General features: G+C 39.7%; 1 protein-coding gene and 2 non-coding genes across 3 annotated transcripts in view; all 3 read left to right on the plus strand.

The window, feature by feature from the left end:
• The first annotated feature begins 4,053 nt into the window (after positions 1-4,053).
• LOC130911878 (RNA-binding protein 12B-like) overlaps positions 4,054-13,533 on the plus strand; it is a 53,925-nt gene continuing 44,445 nt past the window's right edge. The window contains exon 1 of the mRNA XM_057829506.1: positions 4,054-4,327. The gene's annotated coding sequence lies outside the window, so the exon portion shown is untranslated. The remainder of the gene's footprint in view (positions 4,328-13,533) is intronic.
• LOC130912582 (5S ribosomal RNA) lies at positions 8,939-9,057 on the plus strand. The gene has a single exon (XR_009062635.1). It is a non-coding gene; the product is annotated as a 5S ribosomal RNA (ribosomal RNA).
• LOC130912586 (5S ribosomal RNA) lies at positions 9,498-9,616 on the plus strand. The gene has a single exon (XR_009062639.1). It is a non-coding gene; the product is annotated as a 5S ribosomal RNA (ribosomal RNA).

A 13,533-nucleotide genomic window follows, 5' to 3' on the forward strand; every position in this document is an offset into this window, starting at 1 on the left:
AAGAAATCACACTCAAAATAGGTCTTATCAGGGGCGTTACCGGGTGGGGCAGGGGTGAGCAGTGCCCACCCACGGACACGCTTTCCCCATCCAAAGAAAATTGGATGTAGTACTAACGGCAGTCTGGGCACCGCGTATGGTATCCCATTCATCTAGTACTGATGTGTTCTAAGTAGGGCTGTCAAATGATTAAAATGTTTAATTGAGTTAATTACAGCTTAAAAATTAATTAATCGTAATTAATCACAATTCAAACCATCTATAAGATATGACATATTTTTCTCTAAATTATTGTTGGAATGGAAAGATAATACACAAGACAGATATATACATTCAACATACTGTACATAAGTATTAAGTAGTGTATTTGTTTATTATAACAATAAATCAACAAGATGGCATTAACATGATTAACATTCTGTTAAAGGGATCCATGGATAGAAAAACTTGTAGCGCTTAAAAGATAAATGTTAGTACAAGTTATAGAAATGTTATATTGAAACCCCTCTTCATGTTTTCGTTTGAATAAAATTTGTAAAATTTTCAATCAAAAAATAAACTAGTAGCTCGCCATTGTTGATGTCAATAATTACACAATGCTTAAACCCATAAAATCAGTCGCACCCAAGCGCCAGCAGAGGGCGTCAAAACTCAAAAAAACACAAGTAACAATTGGCCAATGGCACTGTGCTGTCATTTTAATCTGTTTGTGCGGGGCATGTGCGTTAATTGCGTCAAATATTTTAACGTGATTAATTAAAAAAATTAATTGCCGCCCGTTAACGCGATAATTTTGACAGCCCTAGTTCTAAGTTTTAATCTTTGCGTTGTTACCTCCTCTTTCACTTAAAAAAAAATGAAATGAAATGAAATGGGGGTGGGGACAATATGTTGATGACCCCAAAATGCAGTGTCAGCAATAAAATTAACTTATAAGAATATTTAAAATAATACATTGGCAATGAGCATTTTTTGTTTCCCATAATTCTTGAGGGGAATTCTAAATCAGGCTGCTTAGGCAATACTTTTCGCCAAGATCATCATCCATTGAATTTGGTACGCCCGCCGGTGTCGTGCCAATGTAGTTACCCCAGTCAAAAATTGTATCCCCTCGGTTGAGCCATATGGAGGTAGATTTCGGTCTTTATTATTCAATCAAAAAAAAAGTTGCTTCAATTAAAAAAAAAAAAAGAAAAGTTGCTTCAATCAAAATATATATTTTTTTACCAAAAAAAATTGGTCGCTTGAATTAAAAAAAAAAAGTCTTTGAATGTAAACATTTATTTGAAACTCAAAAAAATACAACAACGAAAAAATGCATGTGAAAGCTATTTTTCTTTGATTCATTTTTCTTTGATCTCTTTTTTTTTTTTTTTTTTAATTGAAGCAACTTTTTGATTGAAGTAATGTTGATTTGTGTTTGGGCCACATTTTGGCTAGGACATTTTTCTCTTTATTATTCCATCAAAAAATAATTTGCTTCAAAAAAATATAGATTTCCAAAAAGAAAAATCACTTCAATCAAAAAAAAATTTTCAATCATAGAAAAAGTTTTTGAATGGAAAAAAACATTTGAGATTGAAAAATTTGCATTTGAACACTTAATTTTTCATTGAAAAAGTTTTCTTTGAAACAATCCTTTTTGTGTTTGAGCCATATTATGATTAGGACATTTTTGTCTAAATCATTCAATCCCCCAAAAAGTTGCTTCAATCAAAAAAAAAAAAAAAAAAAAAAAAAAAAAAAAAAATTCGATCAAAGAAAAAAAACATTTTTAAAAATATTTTTTTCTCTTAATATATATATATATATATATATTAAATTATATGCAACGCAAATGACTGTCTCAGGTGCTCGAAAAATAATTTCGACCCATTTTAAAAATTATTTTTGTTCATTTCATTCATTGTTGTTGCAGTTTTATTGCTTTACAACTTATGTATATATATATATATATATATATATATATATATATATATATATATATATATATATATATGTATATATGTGTGTGTGTGTGTGTATATATATATTTATATACAGTGCCTTGCAAAAGTATTCGGCCCCCTTGAACCTTGCAACCTTTCGCCACATTTCAGGCTTCAAACATAAAGATATAAAATTTTAATTTTTTGTCAAGAATCAACAACAAGTGTCACACAATCGTGAAGTGGAACAACATTTATTGGATAATTTAAACTTTTTTAACAAATAAAAAACTGAAAAGTGGGGCGTGCAATATTTTTCGGCCCCCTTGCTTTAATACTTTGTAGCGCCACCTTTTGCTCCAATTACAGCTGCAAGTCGCTTGGGGTATGTTTCTATTAGTTTTGCACATCGAGAGACTGACATTCTTGCCCATTCTTCCTTGCAAAACAGCTCGAGCTCAGTGAGGTTGGATGGAGAGTGTTTGTGAACAGCAGTCTTCAGCTCTTTCCACAGATTCTCGATTGGATTCAGGTCTGGACTTTGACTTGGCCATTCTAACACCTTGATACGTTTATTTTTTAACCATTCCATTGTAGATTTGGCTTTATGTTTTGGATCATTGTCTTGTTGGAAGATAAATCTCCGTCCCAGTCTCAGGTCTTGTGCAGATACCAACAGGTTTTCTTCCAGAATGTTCCTGTATTTGGCTGCATCCATCTTCCCGTCAATTTTAACCATCTTCCCTGTCCCTGCTGAAGAAAAGCAGGCCCAAACCATGATGCTGCCACCACCATGTTTGACAGTGAGGATGGTGTGTTCAGGGTGATGAGCTGTGTTGCTTTTACGCCAAATATATCATTTTGCATTGTGGCCAAAAAGTTCAATTTTGGTTTCATCTGACCAGAGCACCTTCTTCCACATGTTTGGTGTGTCTCCCAGGTGGCTTGTGGCAAACTTTAAACGAGACTTTTTATGGATATCTTTGAGAAATGGCTTTCTTCTTACCACTCTTCCATAAAGGCCAGCCAGATTTGTGCAGTGTACGACTGATTGTTGTCCTATGGACAGACTCTCCCACCTCAGCTGTAGATCTCTGCAGTTCATCCAGAGTGATCATGGGCCTCTTGGCTGCATCTCTGATCAGTTTTCTCCTTGTTTGAGAAGAAAGTTTGGAAGGACGGCCGGGTCTTGGTAGATTTGCAGTGGTCTGATGCTCCTTCCATTTCAATATGATGGCTTGCACAGTGCTCCTTGAGATGTTTAAAGCTTGGGAAATCTTTTGTATCCAAATCCGGCTTTAAACTTCTCCACAACAGTATCTCGGACCTGCCTGGTGTGTTCCCTGGTTTTCATAATGCTCTCTGCACTTTAAACAGAACCCTGAGACTATCACAGAGCAGGTGCATTTATACGGAGACTTGATTACACACAGGTGGATTCTATTTATCATCATCGGTCATTTAGGACAACATTGGATCATTCAGAGATCCTCACTGAACTTCTGGAGTGAGTTTGCTGCACTGAAAGTAAAGGGGCCGAATAATATTGCACGCCCCACTTTTCAGTTTTTTATTTGTTAAAAAAGTTTAAATTATCCAATAAATGTTGTTCCACTTCACGATTGTGTCCCACTTGTTGTTGATTCTTGACTAAAAAATTAAATTTCATATCTTTATGTTTGAAGCCTGAAATGTGGCGAAAGGTTGCAAGATTCAAGGGGGCCGAATACTTTTGCAAGGCACTGTATACTTTGTATCGGCAGCTTTGTAAATCAATAAACGCTAATTTTAAATTGCATCGCCTCCTCGCGTCTGTCGGCAGTGACTCTTGATAATAGTAAGCCACGTTTAAGATGTTTTTAGGAAAAAAGACGCAAAACACACCTGAAATATATTAATTTCAGACGTTTGTATATGGAATGTTTAGCTGTGCGTTCCCCCTTCACAAAATGGCGACACGTTGCTAAGCGAGGTGACGTCATCGTCACATCACGCCGACTTCCTCCATACTGTGATGTTTTTGTTATGTTGTACTGCGAAAATGCCTCAAGGTGTCGCTATGTACCTTAGTATGAATAATGCTCGCGTTTATGGCTCTTGTCATTTACAACTTCGCAAGCAGTCGTAAAAGACGTGTGAGACAAAGGAGTGCGTCCGTGCAGTTTATTCTGTAGTCCAAACTGAGTGAGAACCCATACAACATTTTTGACGAGGAGCTTCTTTTTGGATTAGAATTGTGTTCCACCGTGGTATTGACTTCGAGTGGGAGGCAGAACGTAACTTTGACGGCGAGGAAGTGCGGGGCTACTGGGCTACCGAGCACAAGCTAATCATGGATACATCAGCCATGTGGATGCCTTTGACGAGTCAAGTGAGCAATGGACGACCTACGTCGAAAGGTTTGAACATTTTGCTACTGCAAATGGAATTGAGGGGAGTAAAAGTTTGGCTGTTTCCCTCAGTGTAATGGGTGCTTCTTCCTATTCTCGCAGTCGGACAGTCAACAGCCGTTTTTGAATGGCCTCCGTATTTCGCCCGCACACAAGCCTATCTCTCAAAGCATCTTGCAAATGTGAGCCAAACTCACAATGCTCGGACAACTTTTTAATGATACTTGTCCTTCTTAAAAAAATAGCATATTGTGATAAAGTTCATTATTTTCTGTGATGTGCTGATAAACATTGCACTGTCATATAGTTTAGATTCATTACACACAACTAAGTAGTTCAAGCCTTTTATTGTTTTAGTATTGATGATTTTGGCAAAAAAAGTCAAGAAAAACCAAAAATCCCTATCTAAAAAAAGTAGCATATTTCATCCGACCAATACAAAAAAGGGTTTTTCATACAAAAAAGTCAACCTTCAGTTAATTATACCAGCTACAGTGCCCTCCATAATTATTGGATTTATAATAATTATGTGTTTTTTAGCTTCTAATAATTTTTTTCCTTCTAAATAATATGGGACCTTAATGGGGAAAAAAAGAGAAAAATCCAACCTTCAATTAGGGCTGGGCGATATGGCCTTAAACATGTATCACGATAAATTGAGCAGATTTATCTCGATAACGATAAATGACGATAAATTCGCCCAAGCGGACTGTTATATAATTTGAAAATCTGAATAAATGCATGAAATACAGATTAACTATTTCTTGTTGATTTATTTACCAGCATTCAATTTGATATACTGTATTTAACAATTGTACATGCAGTCTAAACATTAAATTTATAAAAATTAGGGCTGTCAAAATTATCGCGTTAACTGGCGTTAATTAATTTTTTAAATTAATCATGTTAAAATATTTGACGCAATTAACGCACTTGCCCAGCTCAGACATATTTAAATGTCACTAGAGTGAAAGGCCCACCTGTTAATTGTGTTTTGCGGAGTTTTGCTGCCCTCTGCTGGCGTTTGGGTGCGACTGATTTTATAGTGTAAGTAATTATTGCCATCAACAATGGCGGGCTACTAGTTTATTTTTTGATTGAAAATTTAACAAATTTTATTAAAACGAAAACATTAAGAGGGGTTTTAATATAAAATTTCTATAACTGATTTAGAACTGATTTATTGTTATAATAAACAAATACAGTCCTTATGTACCGCATGTTGAAAATATATATCCATCTTGCGTCTTATCTTTCCATTCCAACAATAATTTAGAGAAAAATATGGCATATTATATAGATGGTTTGAATTGCGATTAATTACGATTAATTAATTTTTAAGCTGTAATTAACTCGATTAAAAATTTTAATCGTTTGACAGCCCTAATAAAAATGTATTGTAAGCAATAAGAATCCAAGTATGAACATTTATAACAGCGTGTACGACTTGATCAATGTACATTGTCAAAATCAATATGCCTGTGCAAACATGTAATTGTAACAAATGACTTGCAGCTTGAACAGTACACTTCAAAAAGACAACTTATTGTTAATGGCTGCTGTGATATAATTATTAAATACAAGTGTTTACTTTATGGTTTAAGGGTTTTTTTTCCCCCCAAGTACATTTTTTCATAAATGCACGCACAATAAAAATAGCTGGGGCCATTTCTCGGTCATTATAAGTTTCGCCGTTGGATTGTACTTTATGCAGAATTCTTTACCATCACAAAAGCTATCAGAGGAATCACACACACAGACAGATACAAAATAACGCCACATAGTAATTGCTAGATGCAGTCCGTGCCCAATCCACTCATTAAGTTCAGCCGTTTCGACAAGGTTAGAGCCACTATCCGACTCCATAACGTTCATTTGTAGCGTTAGCCGCTAGCTAGCGTTAGCCTGGCTACCAGTAGAAAGCACTGAAAGCACCATCTCCGGAAATCGTGAGAACAAAGGAGGACAGCGGGTGAAAGCCCGTCTGGATGCCACCAAGAGTCTACTAAATGTCGGTTGAAAGTTTGGTGAACCTCCCTTAAGCCACACTCCATCACGTTTTGCTTGTAGCGTTAGCTTACCGGGCTTTTGTTTGATTGGCTTCCTGATGATCACGTGACTCCCTACGTAAGCACATTCACTGCTTTCTTAAAGGGGAATGAACATAGACGAACAACACAGAATCAAAGCGGGATGAAAAGACTATTTTCTTGTTTTATTAATTTACCGAATTTACCGACATGGTCAAAATTACGTCGGTCATCGTTAAGAATTTCGGTGACGGTAAATTTTCGGTTTACCTCCCTGCTCTACCTTCAATACAAGTGCATTTATTCAGTGGGGAAAAATCCCACATAAAGAAATAATTATCTGACATCAAATAATGTGTGTCACTATTATTAGCACCCCTGGTGTTAATACTTCGTACGACCCCCTTTTGCCAACAAAACAGCACCTAATCTTCTATAATGTTTCACAAGATGGGAAAACAGAAAGAGGGATCTTCAGCCATTCCTGTTTGCAGAATCTTTCTAAATCATCCAGAGACATGGGTCCTCCCCTCTTCAGCTCACCCCACAGGTTTTCAATGGGGTTGAGGTCTGGGGACTGAGATGGCCATGGGAGGAGCTTGATTTTGTGTCTGGTGAACCATTTCTGTGTAGATTTGGCTATATGTTTAGGGTCATTGTCTTGCTGAAAGACCCAGTGACGACCCATCTTCAGCTTTCGGGCAGAGGGCAACAGATTTTGATCTAAAATGTCCTGGTATTTCAAAGCATTCACGATGCCATGCACCCAACAAGGTTCCCAGGGCCTTTGGAAGCGGAACAGCCCCACAGCATCAATGACCCACCCCCATACTTCACAGTGGGTATGAGGTGCTGTCTACACGCCAACAAGCTGTTTGGGAGGCATGCATGGAGAAAATCTTTCCTCACTCACGATCATAAACGCAAACGTTTGGAGTTCGCCAAGCGATATTGGGGCTTCAACTGGGACTGTGTACTTTGGTCAGATGAGACCAAGATTGAGCATTTGCCAGCAAACACTCGTAAGTGGGTCTGGCGTGCCACGAAAGATGCGCATGCTGAAAAACGCCTCATACTCACTGTGAAGTATGGGGGTGGGTTTTTGCCAACAAAACAGCACCTAATCTTCTCCTATAATGTTTCACAAGATGGGAAAAGACAGAAAGAGGGATCTTCAGCCTTTTTTTTCCCCATTAAAGCCCAATATATTTAGAAAAATAAATTATTAGAAGCTGAAAAACACATAATTATATAAATCCAATAATTATGGAGGGCACTGTATGCAATCAATACTTGGTCGGGAATCTTTTTGCATAAATGACTGCTTCAATGCGGCGTGGCACGGAGGCAATCGGCCTGTGGCACTGCTGAGGTATTATGGAGGCCCAGGATGCTTCGATAGCAGCCTTAAGCTTATCCACAGTGTTGGGTCTTTTTTCTCTCATCTTCCTCTTCACAATATCCCACAGATTCTCTATGGGGTTCAGGTCAGGAATGTTGGCAGGCCAATTGAGCACAGTAATGCCATGGTCAGTAAACCATTTACCAGTAGTTTTGGCAATGTGAGCAGGTGCCAGGTCGTGCAGAAAAATGAAATCTTCATCTCCATGAAGGTTTTCAGCAGATGGAAGCGTGAAGTTCTCCAAAATCTCCTGATAGCAAGCTGCATTGACCCTGCCCTTGATAAAACACAGTAGACCAACACCAGCAGCTGGCATGGCACCCCAGACCATCACTGACTGTTGGTACTTGACAATTGACTTCAGGCATTTTGGCATTTCCTTCTCCCCAGTCTTCCTCCAAACTCTGGCACCTTGATTTCCGAATGACATGCAAAATTTGCTTTCATCTGAAAAAAGTACTTTGGACCACTGAGCAACAGTCCAGTGCTGCTTCTCTGTAGCCCAGGTCAGGCGCTTCTGCCATTTCCAGCACACGCCTGTGCACGGTGGCTCTGGATGTTTCTACTCCAGACTCAGTCCACTGTTTCTGCAGGTCCCCCAAGGTCTGGAATCAGCCCTTCTCGACAATCTTTCTCAAGGTGCGGTCCCCTCATCTGATTGTGCAGCATTTCCTGCCACACTTTTTCCTTCCCACAGAGGTGCTTTGATACAGCATTCTGGGAATAGCCTATTCGCTCAGAAATTTCTTTCTTCGTCTTATCCTCTTGCTCGAGGGTGTCAATGATGGCTTTTTGGACAGCAGTCAGGTCGGCAGTCTTTCTCATGATTGCGGTTTTCAGTAATGAACCAGGCTGGGAGTTTTTAAAAGCCTCAAGAATCTTTCGCAGGGGTTTTTGAGGGATTTTTGGTTTTTCTTGACTTTTTTGCCAAAATCATCAATATTAAAACAATAAAAAGCTTGAACTACTTCAGTTGTGTGTAATGAATCTAAAATATATGAAAGTGTAATATTTATCAGTTCATTACAGAAAACAATGAAATTTTCCACAATATGCTAATTTTTTTGAGAAGGACTAGTAAATAGAGCCGCTTTTTATCCGTTTTTTACAGCCGGACACAAATATCCAAGTGTTGTCGCACGTAACTTGTGTAAATCTTTAAATAGGTATTTTTCAATATCTGTCTTCGCTTACGGCCACACTACCCTGAGAACGCCCGATCTCGTCCGATCTCGGAAGCTAAGCAGGGTCGGGCCTGGTTAGTACTTGGATGGGAGACCGCCTGGGAATACCAGGTGCTGTAAGCTTTTTGTTCTCATCTTTAACTTTTTTTTCTTTTTTTAGCAAATACTTTTTGAGAGTGCAATGCACAAAATTATTTTTGCTGCTGTGTTTTTATTTGTCCACAGTGTCAAAACAGTGCCACAGACAAAGAAAGAGTTGATAACGCTCGCCTGCAATTATTGCGAAATGTAATGGATGCTCAAGTTCTTTTGATGCTCTAAATCATGACTGAAACCCCTCATCTCAATGAAATTTGACATTTGGCCTTCTGCTAATCAGCATTTACGTAGTAGTTGTAAACGAGGTGTAGTAAATAGAGGATGTCTACCGATTGGTCCGTAGAAGTCGCCATTTGAGCCAGGTCTGACAATTGAGCCGTTTTTATAGCCAGAAACAAATATCCAGGTGTTGTCACATCCAACCTCTATAATGTTTAAATAGGGTTTTCTCAACTGCGCTCCTCGCTTACGGCCATACTACCCTGAGAACGCCCGATCTCGTCCGATCTCGGAAGCTAAGCAGCGTCGGGCCTGGTTAGTACTTGGATGGGAGACCGCCTGGGAATACCAGGTGCTGTAAGCTTTTTGTTCGCATCTTTAAAACTATTTTTGTTTTGCAAATCATTTTTTTTTGAGAGTGCAGTGCACAAAATTATTTTGCTTTTTTTTTTTATATTAACTGAAACCCCTCATCTAAATTTGTTTTGACATTTGGCCTTTTGCTAATCTGCATTTTGTGTAGTAGTCGTACTAGTAGTAGTAGTAGGAAACTAGGTGTAACAAATAGAGGACGCAACCGATTGGTCCACCGGGGTCGCCATTTGAGCCAGCTCTGCCAATGGTGTACCGCACGCTACACGTCAATTTCGCTCATTTATATTCATGACGTCAGCTACTGTTGCTAAGGGGAGGGGAAAAGACAAAAAGAGGGATCTTCAGCCATTCCTCTTTGCAGAATCTTTCTAAATCATCCAGAGACCTGGGTCCTGTCCTCTGTACTCTCCTCTTTAGCTCACCCCACAGGTTTTCAATGGGGTTGAGGTCTGGGGACTGAGATGGCCATGGGAGGAGCTTGATTTTGTGTCTGGTGAACCATTTCTGTGTAGATTTGGCCATATGTTTAGGGTCATTGCCTTGCTGAAAGACCCAGTGACGACCCATCTTCAGCTTTCGGGGAGAGAGCAACAGATTTTGATTTAAAATGTCCTGGTATTTCAAAGCATTCATGATGCCATGCACCCTAACAAGGTTCCCAGGGCCTTTGGAAGCGAAGCAGCCCCACAGCATCACTGACCCACCCCCATGCTTCACAGTGGGTATGAGGTGCTTTTCAGCATGCCCATCTTTCGTGGCACGCCAGACCCACTTAGAGTGTTTATTGCCAAAAAGCTCAATCTTGGTCTCATCTGACCAAAGCACACGGTCCCAGTTGCAGCCACAATACCGCTTGGAGAACTCCAGACGTTTGCGTTTATGATTGTGAGTTAGGAAAGGTTTTCTCTGTGCATGCCTCCCAAACAGCTTGTCGGCGTGTAGACAGCACCTCTTTCTGTCTTTTCCCATCTTGTGAAACATTACAGGAGAAGATTAGGTGCTGTTTTGTTGGCAAAAGGGGGTTGTACAAAGTATTAACACCAGGGGTGCCAATAATTGTGACACACATTATTTGTTGTCAAATAATTATTTCTTTATGTGGGATTTTTTCCCCACTGAATAAATGCACTTGTATTGAAGGTTGGATTTTTCTCTTCTTTTTCCATTAAGGTCCCATATTATTTAGAAAAATAGATTATTAGAAGCTGAAAAACACATAATTATTATAAACCAATAATTATGGAGGGCACTGTATGCACTCAATACTTGGTCGGGAATCCTTTTTCAGAAATGACTGCTTCAATGCGGCGTGGCACGGAGGCAATCGGCCTGTGGCACTGCTGAGGTATTATGGAGGCCAGGGATGCTTTGATGGCGGGCTTAAACATATCCACAGTGTTGGGTCTTGTTTCTCTCATCTTCCTCTTCACAATATCCCACATATTCTCTATGGGGTTCAGGTCAGGAGAGTTGGCAGGCCAATTGAGCACAGTAATGCCATGGTCAGTAAACCATTTACCAGTAGTTTTGGCACTTTGAGCAGGTGCCAGGTCGTGCTGAAAAATGAAATCATCTTTCTCCATAAAGCTTTTCAGCAGATGGAAGCGTGAAGTAGTGACGGGATCTGTCGTTCACTTGAGTAAACGAATCCATTCCGGTTCGTTCAGTAAAACGATTCGTTCAAACGAATCGTTCAACGAATCGTTCGCCCCCCTCATCTCCCTCCCCACCCAAATGAATCGTTCGGTTAGTGAACGGGAAGTGACGTTGCCGAACGAATCACCAAAGACCGCTTCGCAGTATAACTGAACGGGAAGTGACATTGCTTGGTCCCTCCCTCTCTTGCACATTGACCACTCGTCGTAGTTTCAGAAATGAGTGACAGGCGATATCATTCTGCTCTCAGAGACAGCCTCGTCTCCCTCCCGCTGCTGCAAAAGCGAGGGAGAACTTCCGCGTCGTCTGTCCTAGTTTTATGGGCTCAAAGTCATGGCTCGTGCTTGCATTTCGAGTTAGGACACGGTTAAACATTTTCCTTTTGAGGGGGAAGTCGGGGTTTGGGGTCGGGGGCGCACGGACTTTCTTTAGCATGATCTTGCTCACATATACAATGCTGCTGCTAACAGCCAACGCGGCATGCCTGCTGTCACGAAAATAAAAATAAATCGAAAGTTTAATTTCTAATTATGGAACGGCCAACACATCATATTAACCTCTCGCTCTGTTGTATTTTTGTTTTTTATTATTAAGATGATCGTTTTGAATTTTTGCACTGGTATTAATAAATAAAATAATCCGGTCAGCTCCCCTGTCGTCCCCGCATCTCAGATCGTCAAATGCTGACGAGAAATAATTGTTTGCTTTATGATTTCGCCTTTCTACTCTCATTAGTCTGTTAAGAAAAATGTAGACATATTGCGACATCTCCCGTGTCCGCGCGCTTTGTTTTTGGGGCGCTTGAGTAGCACATGATGGACGGATTGACATAATTTGTCAAACCAACCGACACCCTCTGACACGAAAAAAAAAAAAAAAAAAAACACTCGGAAAAAATTGACATGTATATACAGTTTCATTGCAAATCAGTATTATGGTGATCATTCTAAATACCGTATTGGCCCGAATATAAGACGACCCCGATTATAAGACGACCCCCTCTTTTTCAAGACTTAAGTTTGAAAAAAGACTTTTTGAACACCAAATTAATTTTTATACAGAAACGACCACGGAAAGCTTTTCTCTGACTGAGCATTTTTTAGGCGATCTTTTTGAGCTCTCCATCTCCGTACATTACACTCTGTGACACCATATTTCACAGCCGCTTTGCAGTTGTTTGAAGACACTGCCTCATTTATCACCATCAACTTGAAGTTTGCGTCATAACTTCTCCTCAGCTGCCGGTGTTCTGCCAAAATGTCCTACATCGGCGAAACGTCCTACATTAGTCGAATTTGACACCTAAATTACTACCGTGCGCTCTAAACTTGTTTTGTTTAGATGCATACAGGAATAACGTACTAAAGAAATGCCTGCAGAAAATACTTAAATGTAGTTATGTCAAATAAGGACGATTTAAATACGCTACGTGACTAATGTGGTCAACTGCTTCAAAGCTAACACAAAAAAACACAATGGTTAAAAGTATGAGAGGGTAATACATGCAAAAAGTATCTTTGAGGCTGTGAAAAGGTTCTAAATAACTAAATAAAAACAAAAATAGTGAGTACTCGCCGCTTCCAACCGATGTGCGCATGCGTGTGAATGCATATGCAAGCGCCCTGAGCATTGTGTAGGACGTTTCGCCGCGTAGTAAGGAATGGCCAAACACCGGTTAACCTGGCCAATCTTCGACCCACTTTTCTCCAAATTGTCGCGAAATTTCTCCATTTTCGGTTATCTCTTCTATTACTGGTATTTTCTTCTCTTTTCCTTCTTACCACTTTCTTCTTCGTGTCAGGGGTTCCCTTTGGCCGCCCGAGTCGCGTTCAGCATTTGATTCATTGATGACTGGCGCCATCAAGCGTCGTGAATGGGTATATGTCTAGGCCGCAGTTTTTTTTTTTTTTTTTTTTTTTTTTTTTTTTAGACCGCAGTTATAAGACGACCTCCTCTTTTTCAATCTTATTTCAGTGCAAAAAACATCGTCTTATATTCGGGCCAATACGGTATTATTTTTTTTCTGTGCACATATGAGGTACATATCGCTGCCATGAAGCCTCCATATAGTGACAGTTCTCTGCCCGCTTCACTGCCGTCACGCGACCGCAGCTCAGGTTTTGCTTGCCTCGTAGCTACGCGTGTTTTAAATTACTGTAAATTTGATAGTATATCGTCATAGGCACAGTCCCGAGTCTGTTGAGAAAAGTAGAACACTAAACCATGCTCGCTAGATTTGTGTGGTGTTTT

This window comes from Corythoichthys intestinalis, chromosome 2 (assembly GCF_030265065.1).
Source record: "Corythoichthys intestinalis isolate RoL2023-P3 chromosome 2, ASM3026506v1, whole genome shotgun sequence".
Lineage (NCBI taxonomy): Eukaryota > Metazoa > Chordata > Actinopteri > Syngnathiformes > Syngnathidae > Corythoichthys > Corythoichthys intestinalis.